General features: G+C 40.5%; 2 long non-coding RNA genes across 2 annotated transcripts in view; both read right to left on the bottom strand.

The window, feature by feature from the left end:
• Positions 1-5,716: 5,716 nt before the first annotated feature.
• On the bottom strand, positions 5,717-18,452 carry LOC143029049 (uncharacterized). The gene is made up of 5 exons (XR_012966763.1): positions 18,370-18,452; positions 18,153-18,251; positions 17,868-17,971; positions 15,449-15,522; positions 5,717-5,800 (listed from the first exon to the last, which is right to left on the bottom strand). It is a non-coding gene; the product is annotated as an uncharacterized LOC143029049 (long non-coding RNA).
• Positions 18,453-18,868: 416 nt separating this feature from the next.
• LOC143029052 (uncharacterized) overlaps positions 18,869-21,507 on the bottom strand; it is a 26,387-nt gene continuing 23,748 nt past the window's right edge. Inside the window, exons 2-3 of the long non-coding RNA XR_012966765.1 lie at positions 19,120-19,199; positions 18,869-18,931 (exon numbers count right to left, since the gene is read on the bottom strand). This is a non-coding gene — a long non-coding RNA (uncharacterized LOC143029052). The remainder of the gene's footprint in view (positions 18,932-19,119; positions 19,200-21,507) is intronic.

The following is a 21,507-nucleotide window of genomic DNA, read 5'->3' as shown; positions in this document are numbered from 1 at the left end:
TATTCACTCACTCACTCTCACTCTCTCTCTCTCTCTTCCACTTCTATACATCGTTGAGGAATCATTAACATCAGGGGCAATCCCGCAAGATTGGGGAAAAGCCAATATTACTCCAATATTCAAGAACGGAAACAAAATAAAGGCCTTCAACTATCGTCCAGGGAGTCTAATGTCAATTCCATGCAAGATCTTTGAAAATCTGTGGGCATTGAAGGGACATGTGGAGGAGGATTCATCATTCAAGCCTTCCATGAGAACAGAAGACACGAGGGTTTCAATCGGGTCTATATTCAGGATGGATTAATGTATGGAGAGGTGTCCCTCAAGGAAGGAAGGAAGGAAGGAAGAAAGAAAGCACACTAGGTCTGGTTTTGTTTCTGATCTTTGTAAATGACCATTTGACGATATCTGGTCCAGTGGCAAGTTATTCTTACACTCATGATGCAAAAATATACAGGAGAGTAAACAGCCTTGACAAAAGAACAGTCCTTCAACAAGACCTTTGCCATGGTGGTGCAATGGTCAACCTCAGGCAGGCACAATCTAGCCACCCACACCAAGACACTGTTATCCCACTCAAACGGGGTGATAGAACTCCTAGCCTTACATATCACCAACAAATCTGATCATTGTCAACTGCTACCGTCCGTCCACCTCAGTGCAATCTCAAAGCTTTGGAAAAGCTGAACCAAGTGCTGGAGACTGACTGACCACCCCACATGCCATGACAGATATCATGTGTGGCCACCACTTCAACTTCCCCAACTTTCTATGCTGGCCTGCTGATATCGGCAGAACAAGTCGGTGGGGGCACTCTAGAAGACCAAGCCCAAGCCAAACTCCTTCTAGAGACCGCTGACTGACAAACTGTTCCTTAACCAGCATATAATGGAGCCGACTAGAAGGAACAACATACTGGACCTCTTTTGGACCAATAATCAACAATCGGTCAGCAATTGCAGGTCAGAGAAAACAATCTTCTCTGACACACAAGGAACCATAACAGCAGATGACCCACAGGAAACCTGCCAGCCAAATGCTGGCACACCAATACGACAGCATGTTCAGCATACCAAAGACACACATGGAAATCCTCCATCCATCCATCCATCCATCCATCCCACAACCTTTTTCTTCAACCAGGTGACCACCAACCTCAACCAGCTTGACAACATCCAAGTGAGTGACAGTAGGGAACATCAAAAAGGCCATCAAGGAGCTCAGGATTAACTCGGCCACTGGACTGGACCTGACAGAAGATGGCGTTCCGGCAATCCTACTCCTAAAATGCTGCAGAGGTAAGTTCTTGGCAGTCCCAATCCCCAATCCCTGTGTTGTGGTTAACCTCCCTAGACAAAAGAGAGATTCCGGCACTACTAAAACAAGCCATCATAAGCCCAATATTATACAAAGGAGGAGGAGGAGGAGGAGGAGGAGGAGGAGGAGGAGGAGGAGGAGGAGGAGGAGGAGGAGGAGGAGGAGGAGGAGGGGGAGGAGGAGGAGGGGGAGGAGGAGGAGGAGGAGGGGGAGGAGGAGGAGGAGGAGGAGGAGGAGGAGGAGGAGGAGGAGGAGGAGGAGGGGGAGGAGGAGGAGGGGAGGAGGAGGAGGGGGGAGGAGGAGGAGGGGAGGAGGAGGTGGTAAAGGAGGCAGAGAAGGAGGTGGTGGTAAAGGAGGTAAAGGAGGCAGAGGAGGAGGAGGAGATCGGACCTTGCCAAAGAACTATCGACCTGTCGCCCTCACGTCCCACCCTCATTGTCAAGGTAATTGAGAAATGCGTAAGGGACAAGCTGTTCACACACCTTCAAGTGAATAAACCCATTAAAGAGAATAAGCAAGGTTTCAGGAAAGGTCGGTCATGCCTCTCAAACCTACGGGCACACTACGACTGGCTACTACACAACCTGTGGGAGGGGAGAAATGTTGACGTAGTATTCCTAGACTTTGCCAAAGCCTTCCACAAGGTGGACCACGGTGTCCTCCTCCTCCTCCTCCTCCACAGGGCAAAGGATCTAGGAATCTCAGGGAAGCTAGGAGTCTGGCTTCACAACTTCCTGACAGACTGTACACAAACGGTCGCCATTGATGGTGTCAAGTCCATTGAATCCAAGGTAATAAGCCAAGTACCATAAGGATCTGTACTCGGCCCCTTCCTCCTATTCCTAATCCATATCAATGACAAATAGGAATGTGGACTCAACCCTCCTGTCTTTGGCCGATGATACCCACATTAGCCATGCTCTGCGGCAAAGTGGGGACGTGCAACAAGACCATCTCAACTCAGTTTATGCATGGGCCAACGACTGCAACGTGCAATTCAACCAAGAGAACTTTGAGATTTTGAGATATGGCACAAACCAGGGCATTAAAGACAACACTCAACTGCACTCACAAAGAGCTAGGAAAATCACACCCAATGCCCATGTAAAAAGCAGCCTGGGCATTCCCTTAAGTGATGATGCTGACACTTTCCAGCACCACATCATGCAGTCAGTGAAAAGAGCAGGAGGGAGGGAGGGCCAGCTGGGTCCTTACGACTTTCTCCTCAAGAGAGCTTCAAGTGATGCTTACCCTCTGCAAGTTGCTTATTCAACCAATCCTGGACTATTGTAGCCAACTCTGGTCGCCACACAAACATGGAGACATCCAGATCCTTCAAACTGTCCAAAGGAACTACACCAGGCAGCATATCAAAGGGATGCAAGATTTCAACTATTGGGATCGCCTGGGAGCACTCACTAGGTCCCTACTCCCAACAAAGGAGGAGGAAAGATACAGGGCCATTTACACATGGAAAATCCTTCAGGGGCTTCTTCCAGACCCCACCCATGCCCTCGACAATCAAGCCATACCACAGTGTAAGGCATGGGCGCGAGTGACAAACTCTCCCATCAAGAGCCCGGAAAGGATTAATCAAGACCCTACTGGCAACCAGCCTAAGCCATGAGGGTCCAAAAATCTTCAACGCCCTCCCAACAGAGTTCAGAGAGAAAACTAAATGCTCGGCAGTGCACAGCTTCAAACATGCACTGGACAGGTTCCTGCACAAGGTGCTGCCAGACGAGCCTCCAGTCAGTGCCAGGCTACACCGCCATCAGTAGGTTCCCTCCAAACTCACTACCAGACCAACTGACTGACCCTCGCCAGGAGGGACAACAGGACTGGCAGCAGCGGTAGTCCACTACAGCTGTCAAGATCCACCTCCGAACTTCACTAAGTAAACTAAGTTAGCTAGGTCAACATGAAAATAAAATTCCTGATATTTGAGCTGAAGTAGTTTTCATGGGATGCAAAAAGTTGCTATGAGTATAATGCCATTTGAATTATCCATCTAGCTGTCCTAGTGCTCGAGATATTGCATTTTGAATGGAATTAAATCGGGCCTATTTTTTCACAGAAAATCGGGCCGAAACGTGCGGTCTGACTAATCGCCGATCAAACGTAAACAATGACGGTTTTTACTGACAGGCACAATTTTATATAAAAATTTAATATATGGTTGCATTATTTGACCTATTTTCTATAAGATGTGTGATTTCCATGTAATTTGATCATAGAATTACGTTTCTATCCTTTGCAAAATTACCCACCACAGCTACGAATACCGTCAAATTACATTAAAATCACACATTTTAAAGAAAATAGTTTGAATAATTCAACTATATGCAAGTTATTACACTAATAGCACAATAGTAACAAACTTAATAGTGTAGTTTGATCCATACCACCAGTGATCATAGCGGGCAGGACGAATCGTAGCTGTGGTCCGTAATATTACGGAGGATAAAAACGTAACTTCTCTGATCAAATTACATGAAAATCACACATTTTAAAGAAAATAGTTCAAATAATTCAACTATAAGTCTATTACACTAATAACATAATAGTAACAAACTTAATAGAGGGAAGTTTGATAAGATGGCGGGATGGATGTTGATGTTATCCGATAATCCGACCCGATAGAATAAAAAACTAATTAGTACCACCGATTTCTCAGCTCTACCGTATCACGCTGCCTTTATTTTGGTATAAGAATAATCCGCGAGACTTGTAGTTTTCGTTATTTTTGGTTAGTTGCCCGCACTCTGAATTTATTTAGCTCATTTTTTACGCTGAAACATAAACCAATTTTCGATTTACTGCTGAATGCAAGCCGCCATGTTTATCTTATATTTTTATGTACCGACATGTAACTGATGATGTAATCGTTTGAAATTTACTACGATCGTAGTAAATACACTCGTATAACATTTGTATGAATGAAATATCCGGCGGTATGTAAATTTGGCCGTTTGCATGGCGTGCGCATAAAATGACGCGCTATTGGGCTCTTTATCGACGGTGGCGCCTCTGGTGGTGTTTGACCTACCTAAGTTAAATTCATCACGCGACTGGAACGGGAAATGAACGTGCGAGTGAACACGCCCTTCCTAATCCTCACATTCAATTCAACAACCCTCCCTGACCACATCAAAATAGGATACATCCATGTCCCAACACGACCATATGTCCCTAACCCTTTGCGCAGCAACAAAGGTTTCAAATATGGTCACCTTGCCAAATTCTACAGCAAGCAAACAGTCATATGCGCTAAGTGTGCAGGCCAACATCCTACGGATGCTTCCTCTGCTGTGTTTCAATTCGTTAGCTGACCCTCCAATAACAACCATGCATCCACCTCCCGAGACAGTCCCACTTTCAAAGTACAACAAAAAATCTATACAGAAAAAGCAACTTGTGGCATATCCTTCCACAAAGAACGGAAGCATGTGATGGAAAGACTAGTTACCCCAACTAGTACCTCCGGAGCAACTTCCCATGCTTTGGCAGTAAAGAAAACTTATAGAACCATTGAAACACAGAACAAGCACTCCAACAAGGACAAAGAACATCACCAAACTAGCAAGCAAACACACTCGCACCTTCCTTCCTTCCTTCCTTCCCCGGCCATCCCAGAGCTTCCCAAACGTGTGCCTACACATACACAAGACCATGTCCAAATGGAGACCTCCGGTTCCCAAAAGCCATTTTTAAGTCCTATTTCTAGCCCAGACTGTTCATCCAGGGTTAAACACACCTCTCCCACTAAGGCCAAGAAAGGAAGAAACCCAAACACATAAATAGAAAAAAAATAAATAAATAAATAAATAAATAAAATAAATGAAAATAATCCAATGGAATTGCCGAGGTGTTACAAGTAAATTAAATAACCTAGTCATTTTTTACTCGCGAAACGACCCCTCAGTCATATGTCTACAAGAAACGCTCCTTAAGCCCAGTGTCGAGTTCAAACCTAAGAACTTTACCACCTATAGGAAGGACAGGTTGGGGGGGGGGGGGGGGGGGGCAGTCACAGTTGCAGTCAACGACTGCCTCCCCCAAGTGGAATTACCACTAACCACCACCTTGGAAGCAGTCGCTATTAAAACAAAGATGCACAATAAACTCGTGACCACCTGCTCCATTCCACCAGCCCATTCCAACTATGGATGATGACCCAGACGTCACCACGTCTTCAACAACCATGCACCGACCCTGCTGTATATCTACTCTTATGTATTGGTACAAATGGCCTTATTATCTGATTGCTCATGCACTTTCATACATAGAATAAAAAAAAATCACTGGAACAATAGGGCATTAATAAAAAAAAAGTCACAGAACTGCCACTTTGGAACTCATTCACACTAACAAAGGGCTATTAGCCCAAATTATTCCAATCTACTTACAGTGACAGTCGGGTGAAATGATGCGATGCTTAGGCCTCAGAGCTGTGTGAATGGATGATTTGGTGACGATCAACCTGTAATTCAATACAAGAATAAGTACTGTATACGGAAGTGTGGCTAGGGGGCGAGTAGTTCATTTCTTCACATGACAGTTCAATATGTCCATATGTGTAATTATATCGAAGAAAAAAGTTCCACTCGCGTAAAATTATATAAATTTATCAAATGTTTTATTCAGAAAAATGTACAATAAACGGTTTTAATTATGGTGTTTGTTTTCTTGTTAATTTCATTAATCAATTAACAAAACAATACCATAAACAAAACGGTTTCCTCACCTTAGGTTCGGCATCATGTACAATAAAATACATGAAGACTCGTACATAGTAATTAATTGTATATCCGAGGATGGCACAAAGTCAAAAGACTTATTTCCACTGTGGTCCTCACAATGACATTATAACTAGGAAAAAATCATAATACAAGCTAGGTTGACTACAAAAAAGACGTCAAGATTGACTAACATGAAAAATATGACTGTACCGACAAAAAAAAAAAAAAATAGAATAATGACTAGCATACAAGGTATAAATTAATCATATGAACTATTTTCCTCAAATAAAAATTGCGTCTAAAAGATAACATTTAACCTACCTTCCTGTGATCTTCCCTTCCTTGAGGGCTCTAAGCCTCCTTACATTACTCTGTTTGATTCTCGTTTATTATTAGTTATATGTCAATTTAATGTAATGCACTATTTACCTGTTTGTTTATTATGTAAATATGCCTATGCATTTATTTATGCATTTAATTTATCATTTACATTAGTAGTTTTTATTCAAAATGCAAAATTGGGACCAAGATAATAACAAGCGATCTCTCCACACGAGTGATTTACAACACAAAAAGAAATAGAACACCTGTCAAAACTTGACGTCAGAAAATCACATGGCCAAGATGGTATTGCAAATTGGATTCTAAAGAAATGCAAAGAACGGACAAAATACACAACATAATTAATAGCTCACTCAAAGAAGGAAATATACCTAATGACTGCAAAAATGCTAACATTGTACCAATATATAGAGGAGAAAACAAGGAAGAGCCCACCAACTATAGGCCACTATCACTAACAAGCACTATAGCCAAAGTTTGTGAGAAAATCATCAAGAATGGATGGGTAAAACATCTGGAAGACAATAACATAATAAACCCAAGACAATTTGGGTTCAGACAAGGATGATCATGCACCACAAACTTAGTATGCTTCTACTCAAGACTAATAGACAGTGCAAGAAATGGATGGGCTGATTGTGCCTTCCTAGACTTACAAAAAGCCTTTGACAAAGTACCACACAGAAAATAACCAAAAATAAATAAATAAATAAATAAATAAATAAATAAAATAAAATAAGATAATAAATAAATAAATAAATTAAAAATTGGATCACAGGAGGAATACAAGGGAACCTACTAAAATGGCTGGAGGACTTCCTGATGGATACAAAAATATTCAGATTGGAAAGAGGTGATCAGTGGAGTACCGCAAGGATCTGTATTGCCACCAGTAACCTTTGCTATTTATGTGAATGACATGGACGAGGATGTGAATTGTTACACGAGCTTCTTTGCAGACGACGCCAAACTGTTAAGGAAAGTAGAAACTAATAAGGTCTGAAGCACTGCAGGAACACCTGAAGGAGGTATGGAACTAGTCAGAAATGGGAAGTGGACTTTAATACTAAAAACTGTAGCATAATGGAGTTTGGAAAAAGCTAAAACAGAATCAGGAAATTATACAATTGGAACCAAGGAGGTAAAGAAGGTAGGATCCGAAAAAGATTTGGGGGTAATTATCACAAACGACTTGTCCTATGATAAACAGATTAACAAAATTGTCGGGGAGACTTACAACTTGCTAAAATCAATAAAGGTGGCATTTGCATACTTGGACGAAGACATGATAAAAAAAAATGTTGGTTACATTGATGAAGCCTAGACTAGTATGCAGTGACATTGTGGTCACCCAGCACCAAAAAGAATATAAAGAAAATAGAAAGAATCCAAAGAGCAGCTACAAAAATGGTACCTGCACTTGCAAACCTATCATATGAGGAGAGATTGGCTAAAATGGAGTTACCGATGCTGGAACAAAGAAGAGAAGTGACCTACTGACCATCTACAGAATCATGAGAGGCAGAGATACTTGACAGAGTATTTACTAAACTAGGACAAGAGAAAATGGAGAAAAAAAAAAAAAAAAAAAAAATCTACAGTACAGAAGAGAACAAGAAAAAGTTTTCCACATAGTGTTGGACACTTGCAACCAACTGGATTATGAAAAAGTATGCACAAAAACCATTCATGAGTTTAGAAGTAAACTAGACACTGCGAGATACAAAGGCGACCACGACCATAGTTCCCCTTCCCGTAAAATACAACTAGGTAAATACAACCAGGTAACTACATACATACATACATACATACACACATACACACACACACACATACATATTTACATATACACACATACATGTATATACATACATATAAACATACATTGAAACTAGTTTTAATATTTACAACAGAACCTGAAATTATGGACAAATTCCATTACAAGACACCAACTGGAAAGATTGACCATATAATCATCGAAACTGTACTAAAGGAAGAAATAGACATGGAGAGAAATGAAAAGCATAGGAAAGGAAGATTGATGTACAACAAAACAGACTTTGCAAAACTAAAGACATTCTTCCGGAATGCAGACTGGGAAACATTCTATATGGAAGAGACAACAGTGGAAGAGAAATGGAATATATTGATGGAAAATTACAATTATGAAGGGGTAAACAGGCATGTATCAAGACAAAAGCGACAGAGTACATTAAATGTTCGTTCAATAAAAGATGCAGCGAGGCAAAAGACTGAAAGGACAAAGCTTGGAAAAGGTGGAGAAAAGATGTTAAAAAAAAATCAAATCAAATCAAATCAAATAAACTAGCAAATGGCAAATTTACATAAACTATAGAAATGAGTATGTTAAAGTGAGAAGAGAGGAGAAAAGGAACCATGAAAAGGATATTATAAATAAATGCAAAGATCAACTCAAACAATTCTATCGATATGTGAATGGTAAACTTGAAAACAAACAGGAAATGGTGAAACTACTCCAAGGAAATATAGAATACACACAAGAATTAGAAATGGCCCAAGTCATGAACAATCACTTTAAATCTGTCTTCACCAGAGACAAAATGCAAAATTGGGACCAAGATAATAACAAGCGATCTCCCCACATGAGTGATTTACAACAAAAACAAATATCAGAACACCTGTCAAAACTTGACGTCAGAAAATCACAGGGCCAAGATGGTAGTGCAAATTGGATTCTAAAGGAATGCAAAGAAAAAACTAACACACAAAATACACAACATAATTAATAGCTCACTCAAAGAAGGAAAGATACCTAATGACTGCAAAAATGCTAACATTGTACCAATATATAGACGAGGAAACAAGGAAGAGCCCACCAACTTACCCTAACCTTACTCCTTTGCTTCCTAAGATAAGCAAAGGACTAAATTTTTCTTTGCTTTAATTTCAGGTTCTCGTAACAGCCTGAAGCCTGGTGCGGTTCCATCTATTTTTGATTTTAATACACCATCCACATTTACCTCAACACTAAATGCAGAAAGAGCACCTAGGAGGAGACATTTATTTCTAAATGAATCCAATATTCAAGATGTTGGCAACGAAAGGGAAAAGGAGATTCTACAAAGTGACGCTGACGCAGAGAAATCGGTCCAGGACTACGGTATCCTGTGCGAGATAAATTCTATGAATGCTAGATTCTCAATCTTCCGGTTTAAAAATGACAATAAGGCCATTCAGTATTATACAGGATTTAATGACTTTGCACATTTTTCCTTAATATTGATGGAATGGACTATGATTTATTATTAGCGGTAGATCAGTCGTTTGTAACTATAATCAAGTTGAGATAGGCCAAAGATGATATTGAATTATCTATTTTGTTGAGAGTCAGTCAAACTTGTGCGTCAAAAGTTGTGAATGTATGGATTAATTTTATGTTCTTCCAACTCCAAGAAATCAATTTTTGGCCAGAAAGAAACACAGTGCAGGACTTAATACCAGTGAACTTCAAAAAACAATTTCTATCAACAAGAGTAATTTTGGATGCAACAGAGGTGCCGATTCAAAAGCCCAGTAATGTTAATTCACAGAGTGCAACTTTTTCCCACTTATAAAATTCGCAACACATTCAAGACAATGATCGGCTGCACTCCAGGTGGACTAATTTCTTATGCGAGTGATAGCTACGGTGGCAGCGCATCTGACAGGCAGATAATACAAAGATCTTGTTTAATAAAAGGTAACAAGGACATATGTTTGAATCTGGGGACAGTATTATGGCAGGCCGTGGTATTAGAGTACAATATTTCTTTCCTTCGATAGACGTTAAGGTGAACACTCCGACCAATAAAATGGATATTTACACAGTAACAAAGGACTATGGTTACTTGAAATCGTCTTGAAAGTAAGTACGATATCTTACCTTCTATCAAATTCTCCTTCCTCCCAGAGACAAGTGCTCCGCTTGTTGCCAATTCAACTTTTAATTAAATGCTCAACTGTCTAATTTTCATAGGACGCCATTGTGCGTTTACTACAACTGACGGTGTAGTGGAGCCATCTAACTTAGGATAAATTGTGATGCTTACTCCCATTGTGAGAGAAATAATATGATTTTGAGCATCAACTGGCCAGACATCATCAAAGGCGACACAAGAGCCTTTTGCGCTTATGCCCTCAGCAAAACAAAGGTTAAAAAGAGGGTATCAATAGGCTGATGGAAGAGGATGGAACGGTAACTAGCTCCACCTTGGAAACATGCCAGTTGCTGCTGAATACGCAATTTCACAGTGTTCATGCAGGAAGCTGCCAACAAATCCAGGAGGAGTTAGAGAGGCAGTTAGTTCCATGGAGGTGCTCTCATCAACCCACCCACCCACCTTAATTACAGGAGGCATAATGGATATCATCCAAAAGGCAGGCATTGGAACCAATATCTTTAGGAGACATCAGCACCAGGCCCAGATGGGGTTCATCCCAAAATGCTCAAAGAATGTGCCACTACTCACTCACTCACTCTCACTCTCTCTCTTCCACTTCTATACATCTTTGAGGAATCATCAACATCAGGGGCAATCCCGCAAGATTGGGGAAAAGCCAATATTACTCCAATATTCAAGAACGGAAACAAAATGAAGGCCTTCAACTATCGTCCAGGGAGTCTGATGTCAATTCCATGCAGGATCTTTGAAAAGCTGTGGGCATTGAAGGGGACATGTGGAGGAGGATTCATCATTCAAGCCTTCCATGAGAACAGAAGACACGAGGGTTTCAATCGGGTCTATATTCAGGATGGATTAATGTATGGAGAGGTGTCCCTCGGGAGGGAGGGAAGGAGGGAAGGAGGGAGGGAAGGAAGGAAGGAAGGAAGGGAGGGAGGGAGGGAGGGAGGGAGGGAGGGAAGTAAGTAAGTAAGGAAGGAAGGAAGGAAGGAAGGAAGGAAGGGAGGGAGGGAGGGAGGGAGGGAGGGAGGGAGGGAGGGAAGGAAGGAAGGAAGGAAGGAAGGAAGGAAGGAAGGAAGGGACACTAGGTCTGGTTTTGTTTCTGATCCTTGTAAATGACCATTTGACGATATCTGGTCCAGTGGCAAGTTATTCGTACACTCATGATGCAAAAATATACAGGAGAGTAAACAGCCTTGACAAAAGAACAGTCCTTCAACAAGACCTTTGCCATGGTGGTGCAATGGTCAACCTCAGGCAGGCACAATCTAGCCACCCACACCAAGACACTATTATCCCACTCAAAAGGGGTGATAGAACTCCTAGCCTTACATATCACCAACATAAATCTAATCATTGGCAACTGCTACCGTCCGTCCACCTCAGTGCAATCTCAAAGCTTTGGAAAAGCTGAACCAAGTGCTGGAGACTGACTGACCACCCCACATGCCATGACAGATATCATGTGTGGCCACCACTTCAACTTCCCCAACTTTCTATGCTGGCCTGCTGATATCGGCAGAACAAGTCAGTGGGGGCACTCTAGAAGACCAAGCCCAAGCCAAACTCCTTCTAGAGACCGCTGACTGACAAACCGTTCCTTAACCAGCATATAATGGAGCCGACTAGAAGGAACATACTGGACCTCTTTTGGACCAATAATCAACAATTGGTCAGCAATTGCAGGTCAGAGAAAACAATCTTCTCTGACACACAAGGAACCATAACAGCAGATGACCCACAGGAAACCTGCCAGCCAAATGCTGGCACACCAATACGACAGCATGTTCAGCATACCAAAGACACACATGGAAATCCTCCATCCATCCATCCCACAACCTTTTTCTTCAACCAGGTGACCACCAACCTCAACCAGCTTACCAACATCCAAGTGAGTGACAGTAGGGAACATCAAAAAGGCCATCAAGGAGCTCAGGATTAACTCGGCCACTGGACTGACCAGACAGAAGATGGCGTTCCGGCAATCCTACTCCTAAAATGCTGCAGCAGCAAGGTCTTGGCAGTCCCAATCCCCAATCCCTGTGTTGTGGTTAGCCTCCCTAGACAAAATAAAGATTCCGGCACTACTAAAACAAGCCATCATAAGCCCAATATAATATAAAGGAGGAGAAGGAGGAGGAGGAGGAGGAGGGGGAGGGGAGGAGGAGGAGGGGGAGGGGAGGAGGAGGAGGAGGAGGAGGAGGAGGAGGGAGGGGGAGGAGGGGGAGGAGGAGGAGGAGGAGGAGGAGGAGGGGGAGGAGGAGGAGGGGGAGGAGAAGGAGGGGGAGGAAAAGGAGGAGGGGGAGGAAAAGGAGGAGGGGGAGGAAAAGGAGGAGGGGGAAAAGGAGGAGGAGCAGGACGTGGAAGAGGAGGAAGAGGAGTAGGAGTTGGTGGAAGAGGAGGAGGAGGAGGTGGTGGAGAAGGAGGAGGAGGTGGTGGTAAAGGAGGAGGAGGTGGTGGTAAAGGAGGAGGAGGAGGAAAAGGAGGAGGTGGTAAAGGAGGCAGAGAAGGAGGAGGTGGTAAAGGAGGCAGAGAAGGAGGAGGTGGTAAAGGAGGCAGAGGAGGAGGAGGAGGTGGTAAAGGAGGCAGAGGAGGAGGAGGAGATCGGACCTTGCCAAAGAACTATCGACCTGTCGCCCTCACGTCCCACCCTCATTGTCAAGGTAATTGAGAAATGCGTAAGGGACAAGCTGTTCACACACCTTCAAGTGAATAAACCCATTAAAGAGAATAAGCAAGGTTTCAGGAAAGGTCGGTCATGCCTCTCAAACCTACGGGCACACTACGACTGGCTACTACACAACCTGTGGGAGGGGAGAAATGTTGACGTAGTATTCCTAGACTTTGCCAAAGCCTTCCACAAGGTGGACCACGGTGTCCTCCTCCTCCTCCTCCACAGGGCAAGGGATCTAGGAATCTCAGGGAAGCTAGGAGTCTGGCTTCACAACTTCCTGACAGACTGTACACAAACGGTCGCCATTGATGGTGTCAAGTCCATTGAATCCAAGGTAATAAGCCAAGTACCATAAGGATCTGTACTCGGCCCCTTCCTCCTATTCCTAATCCATATCAATGACATAAATAGGAATGTGGACTCAACCCTCCTGTCTTTGGCCGATGATACCCACATTAGCCATGCTCTGCGGCAAAGTGGGGACGTGCAACAAGACCATCTCAACTCAGTTTATGCATGGGCCAACGACTGCAACGTGCAATTCAACCAAGAGAACTTTGAGATTTTGAGATATGGCACAAACCAAGGCATTAAAGACAACACTCAACTGCACTCACAAAGAGCTAGGAAAATCACACCCAATGCCCATGTAAAAAGCAGCCTGGGCATTCCCTTAAGTGATGATGCTGACACTTTCCAGCACCACATCATGCAGTCAGTGAAAAGAGCAGGAGGGAGGGAGGTCCAGCTGGGTCCTAACGACTTTCTCCTCAAGAGAGCTTCAAGTGATGCTTACCCTCTGCAAGTTGCTTATTCAACCAATCCTGGACTATTGTAGCCAACTCTGGTCGCCACACAAACGTCGAGACATCCAGATCCTTCAAACTGTCCAAAGGAACTACACCAGGCAGCATATCAAAGGGATGCAAGATTTCAACTATTGGGATCGCCTGGGAGCACTCACTAGGTCCCTACTCCCAACAAAGGAGGAGGAGGAGGAGGAGGAGGAGGAGGAAAGATACAGGGCCATTTACACATGGAAAATCCTTCAGGGGCTTCTTCCAGACCCCACCCACGCCCTCAACAATCAAGCCATACCACAGTGTAAGGCATGGGCATGAGTGACAAACTCTCCCATCAAGAGCCCCGGAAAGGATTAATCAAGACCCTACTGGCAACCAGCCTAAGCCATGAGGGTCCAAAAATCTTCAACGCCCTCCCAACAGAGTTCAGAGAGAAAACTAAATGCTCGGCAGTGCACAGCTTCAAACATGCACTGGACAGGTTCCTGCGCAAGGTGCTGCCAGACGAGCCTCCAGTCAGTGCCAGGCTACACCGCCATCAGTAGGTTCCCTCCAAACTCACTACCAGACCAACTGACTGACCCTCGCCAGGAGGGACAACAGGACTGGCAGCAGCGGTAGTCCACTACAGCTGTCAAGATCCACCTCCGAACTTCACTAAGTAAACCAAGTTAAATTCATCACGTGACTAGAACGGGAAATGAACGTGCGAGTGAACACGCCCTTCCTAATCCTCACATTCAATTCAACAACCCTCCCTGACCACGTCAAAATAGGATACATCCATGTCCCAACACGACCATATGTCCCTAACCCTTTGCGCAGCAACAAAGGTTCCAAATATGGTCACCTTCTGTATGTGCGCCTAAACATACACAAGACCATGTCCAAATGGAGACCTCCGGTTCCCAAAAGCCATTTTTAAGTCCTATTTTTAGCCCAGACCGTTCATCCGGGGTTAAACACACCTCTCCCACTAAGGCCAAGAAAGGAAGAAACCCAAACATAAAGAGAAAGAAAGAAAGAAAGAAAAAAAAAAGAAAGAAAAAAAAAAAAACGAGAAAAAAAAAAAAATGAAAATAATCCAGTGGAATTGCCGAGGTATTACAAGTAAATTAAATAACCTAGTCATTTTTTACTCACAAAACGACCCCTCAGTCATGTCTACAAGAAACGCTCCTTAAGCCCAGTGTCGAGTTCAAACTTAAGAACTTTACCACCTATAGGAAGGACAGGTTGGCGCCTGGAGGGGGGGGGGAGTCGCAGTTGCAGTCAACGACTGCCTCCCCCAAGTGGAATTACCACTAACCACCACCTTGGAAGCAGTCGCTATTAAAACAAAGATGCACAATAAACTCGTGACCATCTGCTCCATTCCACCAGCCCATTCCAACTATGGATGATGACCCAGACGTCACCACGTCTTCATCAACCATGCAACGACCCTGCTGTATATCTATTCTAATGTATTGGTAGAAATGGCCTTATTATCCGTTGGCTCATGCACTTTCATACATAGAATAAAAAAAAATCACTGGAACAATAGGGCATTAATAAAAAATAAAAAAAGTCACAGAACTGCCACTTTGGAACTCATTCACACTAACAAAGGGCTATAATTAGCCCAAATTATTCCAATCTACTTACAGTGACAGTCGGGTGAAATGATGCGATGCTTAGGCCTCAGAGCTGTGTGAATGGATGATTTGGTGACGATCAACCTGTAATTCAATACAAGAATAAGTACTGTATACGGAAGTGTGGATAGGGGGCGAGTAGTTCATTTCTTCACATGATAGTTCAATATGTCCATGTGTAATTATGTCGAAGTAAAAAGTTCCACTCGCATAAAATTATATAAATTTATCAAATGTTTTATTCAGAAAAATGTACAATAAACGGTTTTATTTATGGTGTTTGTTTTCTTGTTAATTTAATTAATTAACAAAACAATACCATAAACAAAACGGTTTCCTCACCTTAGGTTCGGCATCATGTACAATAAAATACATGAAGACTCGTACATAGTAATTAATTGTATATCCGAGGATGGCACAAAGTCAAGACTTATTTCCACTGTGGTCCTCACAATGACATTATAACTAGGAAAAAATCATAATACAAGCTAGGTTGACTACAAAAAAGACGTCAAGATTGACTAACATGAAAAATATGACTGTACCGACAAAAAAAAAAAAAAAAATTATATAAATTTATCAAATGTTTTATTCAGAAAAATGTACAATAAACGGTTTTATTTATGGTGTTTGTTTTCTTGTTAATTTAATTAATTAACAAAACAATACCATAAACAAAACGGTTTCCTCACCTTAGGTTCGGCATCATGTACAATAAAATACATGAAGACTCGTACATAGTAATTAATTGTATATCCGAGGATGGCACAAAGTCAAAAGACTTATTTCCACTGTGGTCCTCACAATGACATAACTAGGAAAAAATAATACAAGCTAGGTTGACTACACAAAAGACGTCAAGATTGACTAACATGAAAAATATGACTGTACCGACTAAAAAAAAAAAAAAAAAAAAAAAAAAATTATATAAATTTATCAAATGTTTTATTCAGAAAAATGTACAATAAACGGTTTTATTTATGGTGTTTGTTTTCTTGTTAATTTAATTAATTAACAAAACAATACCATAAACAAAACGGTTTCCTCACCTTAGGTTCGGCATCATGTACAATAAAATACATGAAGACACGTACATAGTAATTAATTGTATATCCGAGGATGGCACAAAGTCAAAAGACTTATTTCCACTGTGGTCCTCACAATGACATTATAACTAGGAAAAAATCATAATACAAGCTAGGTTGACTACAAAAAAGTCGTCAAGATTGACTAACATGAAAAATATGACTGTACCGACTAAAAAAAAAAAAAAAAAAAATATATAATTTTATCAAATGTTTTATTCAGAATAATGTACAATAAACGGTTTTATTTATGGTGTTTGTTTTCTTGTTAATTTAATTAATTAACAAAACAATACCATAAACAAAACGGTTTCCTCACCTTAGGTTCGGCATCATGTACAATAAAATACATGAAGACTCGTACATAGTAATTAATTGTATATCCGAGGATGGCACAAAGTCAAAAGACTTATTTCCACTGTGCTCCTCACAATGACATTATAACTAGGAAAAAATCATAATACAAGCTAGGTTGACTACAAAAAAGACGTCAAGATTGACTAACATGAAAAATATGACTGTACCGACTAAAAAAAAAAAAAAAAAAAAAAAAATTATATAAATTTATCAAATGTTTCATTCAGAAAAATGTACAATAAACGGTTTTATTTATGGTGTTTGTTTTCTTGTTAATTTAATTAATTAACAAAACAATACCATAAACAAAACGGTTTCCTCACCTTAGGTTCGGCATCATGTACAATAAAATACATGAAGACTCGTACATAGTAATTAATTGTATATCCGAGGATGGCACAAAGTCAAAAGACTTATTTCCACTGTGCTCCTCACAATGACATTATAACTAGGAAAAAATCATAATACAAGCTAGGTTGACTACAAAAAAGACGTCAAGATTGACTAACATGAAAAATATGACTGTACCGACTAAAAAAAAAAAAAAAAAAAAAATATAAATTTATCAAATGTTTTATTCAGAAAAATGTACAATAAACGGTTTTATTTATGGTGTTTGTTTTCTTGTTAATTTAATTAATTAACAAAACAATACCATAAACAAAACGGTTTCCTCACCTTAGGTTCGGCATCATGTACAATAAAATACATGAAGACTCGTACATAGTAATTAATTGTATATCCGAGGATGGCACAAAGTCAAAAGACTTATTTCCACTGTGCTCCTCACAATGACATTATAACTAGGAAAAAATCATAATACAAGCTAGGTTGACTACAAAAAAGACGTCAAGGTTGACTAACATGAAAAATATGACTGTACAGACTAAAAAAAAAAAAAAAAAAAAAAAATGACTAGCATATATTAATCATATGAACTATTTTCCTCAAATAAAAATTGCGTCTAAAAGATAACATTTAACCTACCTTCCTTCGTTTCTTCACAGATGTGGCGATCCCTCGTTTCAAGCAATGTAGGATCAGGGCTTAGAGCCATGAAGGAAGGGAAGATCACAGGAAGGTTGCTAGAACTATCAAAATCCATGTGACTAGAATTATAATTGAAATCGTTTCCTATCTTATAAATCCTTGCCTCTATCTATATAATGATTACTAGTTTTCGATACATTATTTTCAAGCTACGTAATACCATATCTTTAATTTCAAATTAACAATTTTTACTTATAAATAATGCAAGATATCAGTACTTACCCACTGCGTCCCTCAAACCCACCACTTCAAAACAAAGTAAGACCGAGGCGGGAAACTATACGTTCTATACGTTCCATTAATGCCTGCCTTCAACATCATCTGAAGTTAATATTACATTTATACATCATAAGAAATTAAATCAAATATTTCCTTGAATATCTACACCAATTAGAATGCAAATATCTCTAATCTAAAACATATACGCAGATATCCTTACCTTAAAAAAAAAGTTCGTTTTCTCGTCTGAAAATATGCCTGAGCAGGCGACTTTCGTCTGACGATAAGAACCTGCCGATAGGAGAACCTGCCGAAAAAAAAATATAATATTAATAGATGAATGAATAAAAACTATAATAATGTAAATGATAAATAAAATGCATAAATAAATGCATAGGCATAGTTACATAATAAACGAACAGGTAAATAGTGCATTACATTAAATTGACATATAACTAATAATAAACGAGAATCAAACAGAGTAATGGAGGCTTAGAGCCCTCAAGGAAGGGAAGATCACAGGAAGGTTGCTAGAACTATCAAAATCCATGTGAATAGAATTATATAAGAAATCGTTTCCTATCTTGTCAATCCTTGCCTCTATCTATATAATGATTACTAGTTTTCGATACATTATTTTCAAGCTACGTAATACCAGTCCTATCTTTAATTTCAAATTAACAATTTTACTTATAAATAATGCGAGATAACAAGTACTTACCCACTGCGTGTCTCCATCTTACCGCTTCCAAACAAAGACTGAGGCGGGAAGCCGGGCACCTCTATTCAAATTTCAAAGTCGTTTGATACGTTCCAGCAATCCCCGCCCATTCAAGATCATCCGAAGATAATATCAATTATACATTACTCATACATCACAATAAATTAAATCAAATATTTTCTTGAATATGTATACATCAATTAGAATGTAAATATCTCTAATGTATAACATATACGCAAATATCTTTACCTTTATAAAAAAGTTCGTTTTCTCGTCAGACGATAAGGCTGCGCATGCGCATTACGTTTGACAAGGCTTACAATAGGAAACTGCCGAAAAAATCATAATATCAATAGATGAATGAATAAAAACTATAATAATGTAAATGATAAATAAAATACATAAATAAATGCATAGACAAAGGTACATGATAAACAAACAGGTAAATAAATATTGGCTGGAATTTAAATATTTAGGGCGGGAAACTGCGTTGGTGTTGGCTGAGAGGTTGAGAAGTATGATGACGACATCGTCGTCGAGTATTTCAAATGGGTACTTGCAATCCCTTGATTGCAAATAAAATGTGTACATGTGTATATATGTGTGTGTGTGCGTGTGTGTGTGTGTGTGTGTGTGTGTGTGTGTGTATTCACTTGGTCTTTGGATCACGTGTTCGACTCGTGATCGACAGCTATTTCCCTACCGGAGGAGATCTCAGAGCTTGTATATGACCGATCGATGATGATGATGATGACGACGACGACGATGATGATTTTTTTTTTTTTACGCAATAACGTCATACAGTGGGGGGGGAGTTTTTTTTATAGTGAATGTAGGAAGGCAACTCGAATACACATGCTTACACACGTACACACACACATACAATAAATGAGTTGTAGGTAACATAATATAGGACACTGGGTTTTGTACATTCACTCAAAGGGGAAGTAAGCTAGAGATATCACGCACGGCATCAAGTATTAAAAAAACACACCAAAGCAAGGGTAACGGTCAAGTATTTGACGATTGACGACGACGATGATGATGATGGTGATGATAATGATGATGGTGATGATGATGACGACGACGACTATGATGATGATGATGATGACGACGACGACGACTATAATCATTTAATGCGACGGTCTGGTTTCCCATGAGTTGGGTTCAATGAATGAAAACCCTTGGCTATGTGTATGTGGGAGCGTGTCTGTATGTGTGTGTGTGTGTGTGTGTGTGATTCACATCATCATCATCATCATCATCGTCATTATCATCATTGTCATCTTTCGAGAGGGATATAGCTGTCGATCGCAAGTCCAACACGACGATGATGATGATGATGATGATGATATATGTATATAAGTGTATGTGTGGTGTGTGGGTGTGCATGTGTGTGTGTGTGAGATTCATTATGGTCTTGGATGACGTGTTAGACTTGTAATCGACAGCTATACCCTCTATTTTGTAACCATTATTATCATTCTTATCATCATCATCATCATCATCATTTTTCGAGAGGGATATAGCTATCGATCACAAGTCCAACACGACGACGACGATGATGATGATGATGAAGATGATGACGATGACGACGACGACGACGATGATGATGATGATGATGATGATGATGATGATGATGATGATGATGATGATGATGATGATGATGATGATGACGATGATGATGATGATGATGATGATGATGATGATGACGATGATGATGATGATGATGATTTTGATGATACTGCTGTTGCCACTGCTGCTGCTGCTGCCGATGATGATGATGATGACGACGAGAACGACGATGATGATTTTTTTCTTTTTTCTTTTGTTTTGTTTATTACGCAATAGCGTCATACAGTCGGGGGGAGGTTTTTATTATGAATATAGGAAGGAAACTAGCATACACATGCGTACACACATACACATACACTTATAAATACACACACACATACAATACATGAGCTGTAGGTAACATAATATAGGACACTGGGTTTTGTACATTCACTCAAGAGGGAAGTGAGCTAGAGATATCACGCAGGGCATGTATTATGAAAACCTATCAAAACAAGGGTTAACGGACAAGTATTTCACGATTGACGACAACGACGACGACGATGATGATGATGATGATGATGATGATGATGATGATGATGATGATGATGATGATGATGATGATGATGTAAACACACACACACACACATAAACACAAATACACACACACACATAAACACAAATACACACACACGTACACATAGAAAGACAGCTATAGAAGAGTTCTGAAAAAGAACAGCTTTCCTCACAGAGTAATAGACAGTTGGAACAAGTTACATGAGAAAGTGGTGTGTGCAAAAACAATACATGAATTTAAAAATAGTTTAGATAAAATGAGATATGAAGACGGGATACTACGACCATAGCTCCCCTTCCCGTAATATACAACTAGGTAAATACACACAGACATACACACACACACACACACATTCACACACACATACACGTACACACACACACACGTACACACATACACGACTCGGTGGCGCAGTTGGTAGAACGATGAACTACGAGCATGGTGGTGCGCGTAGTGCTTGGTTCGAATCCTGCCCAGGGCCGAAATCATTTCGGTACAGCTGCGTT

This window comes from Oratosquilla oratoria, chromosome 10 (assembly GCF_046742065.1).
Source record: "Oratosquilla oratoria isolate Oo_2021 chromosome 10, ASM4674206v1, whole genome shotgun sequence".
Taxonomy (NCBI): domain Eukaryota; kingdom Metazoa; phylum Arthropoda; class Malacostraca; order Stomatopoda; family Squillidae; genus Oratosquilla; species Oratosquilla oratoria.
This window is presented reverse-complemented; position numbering and strand designations above follow the sequence as displayed.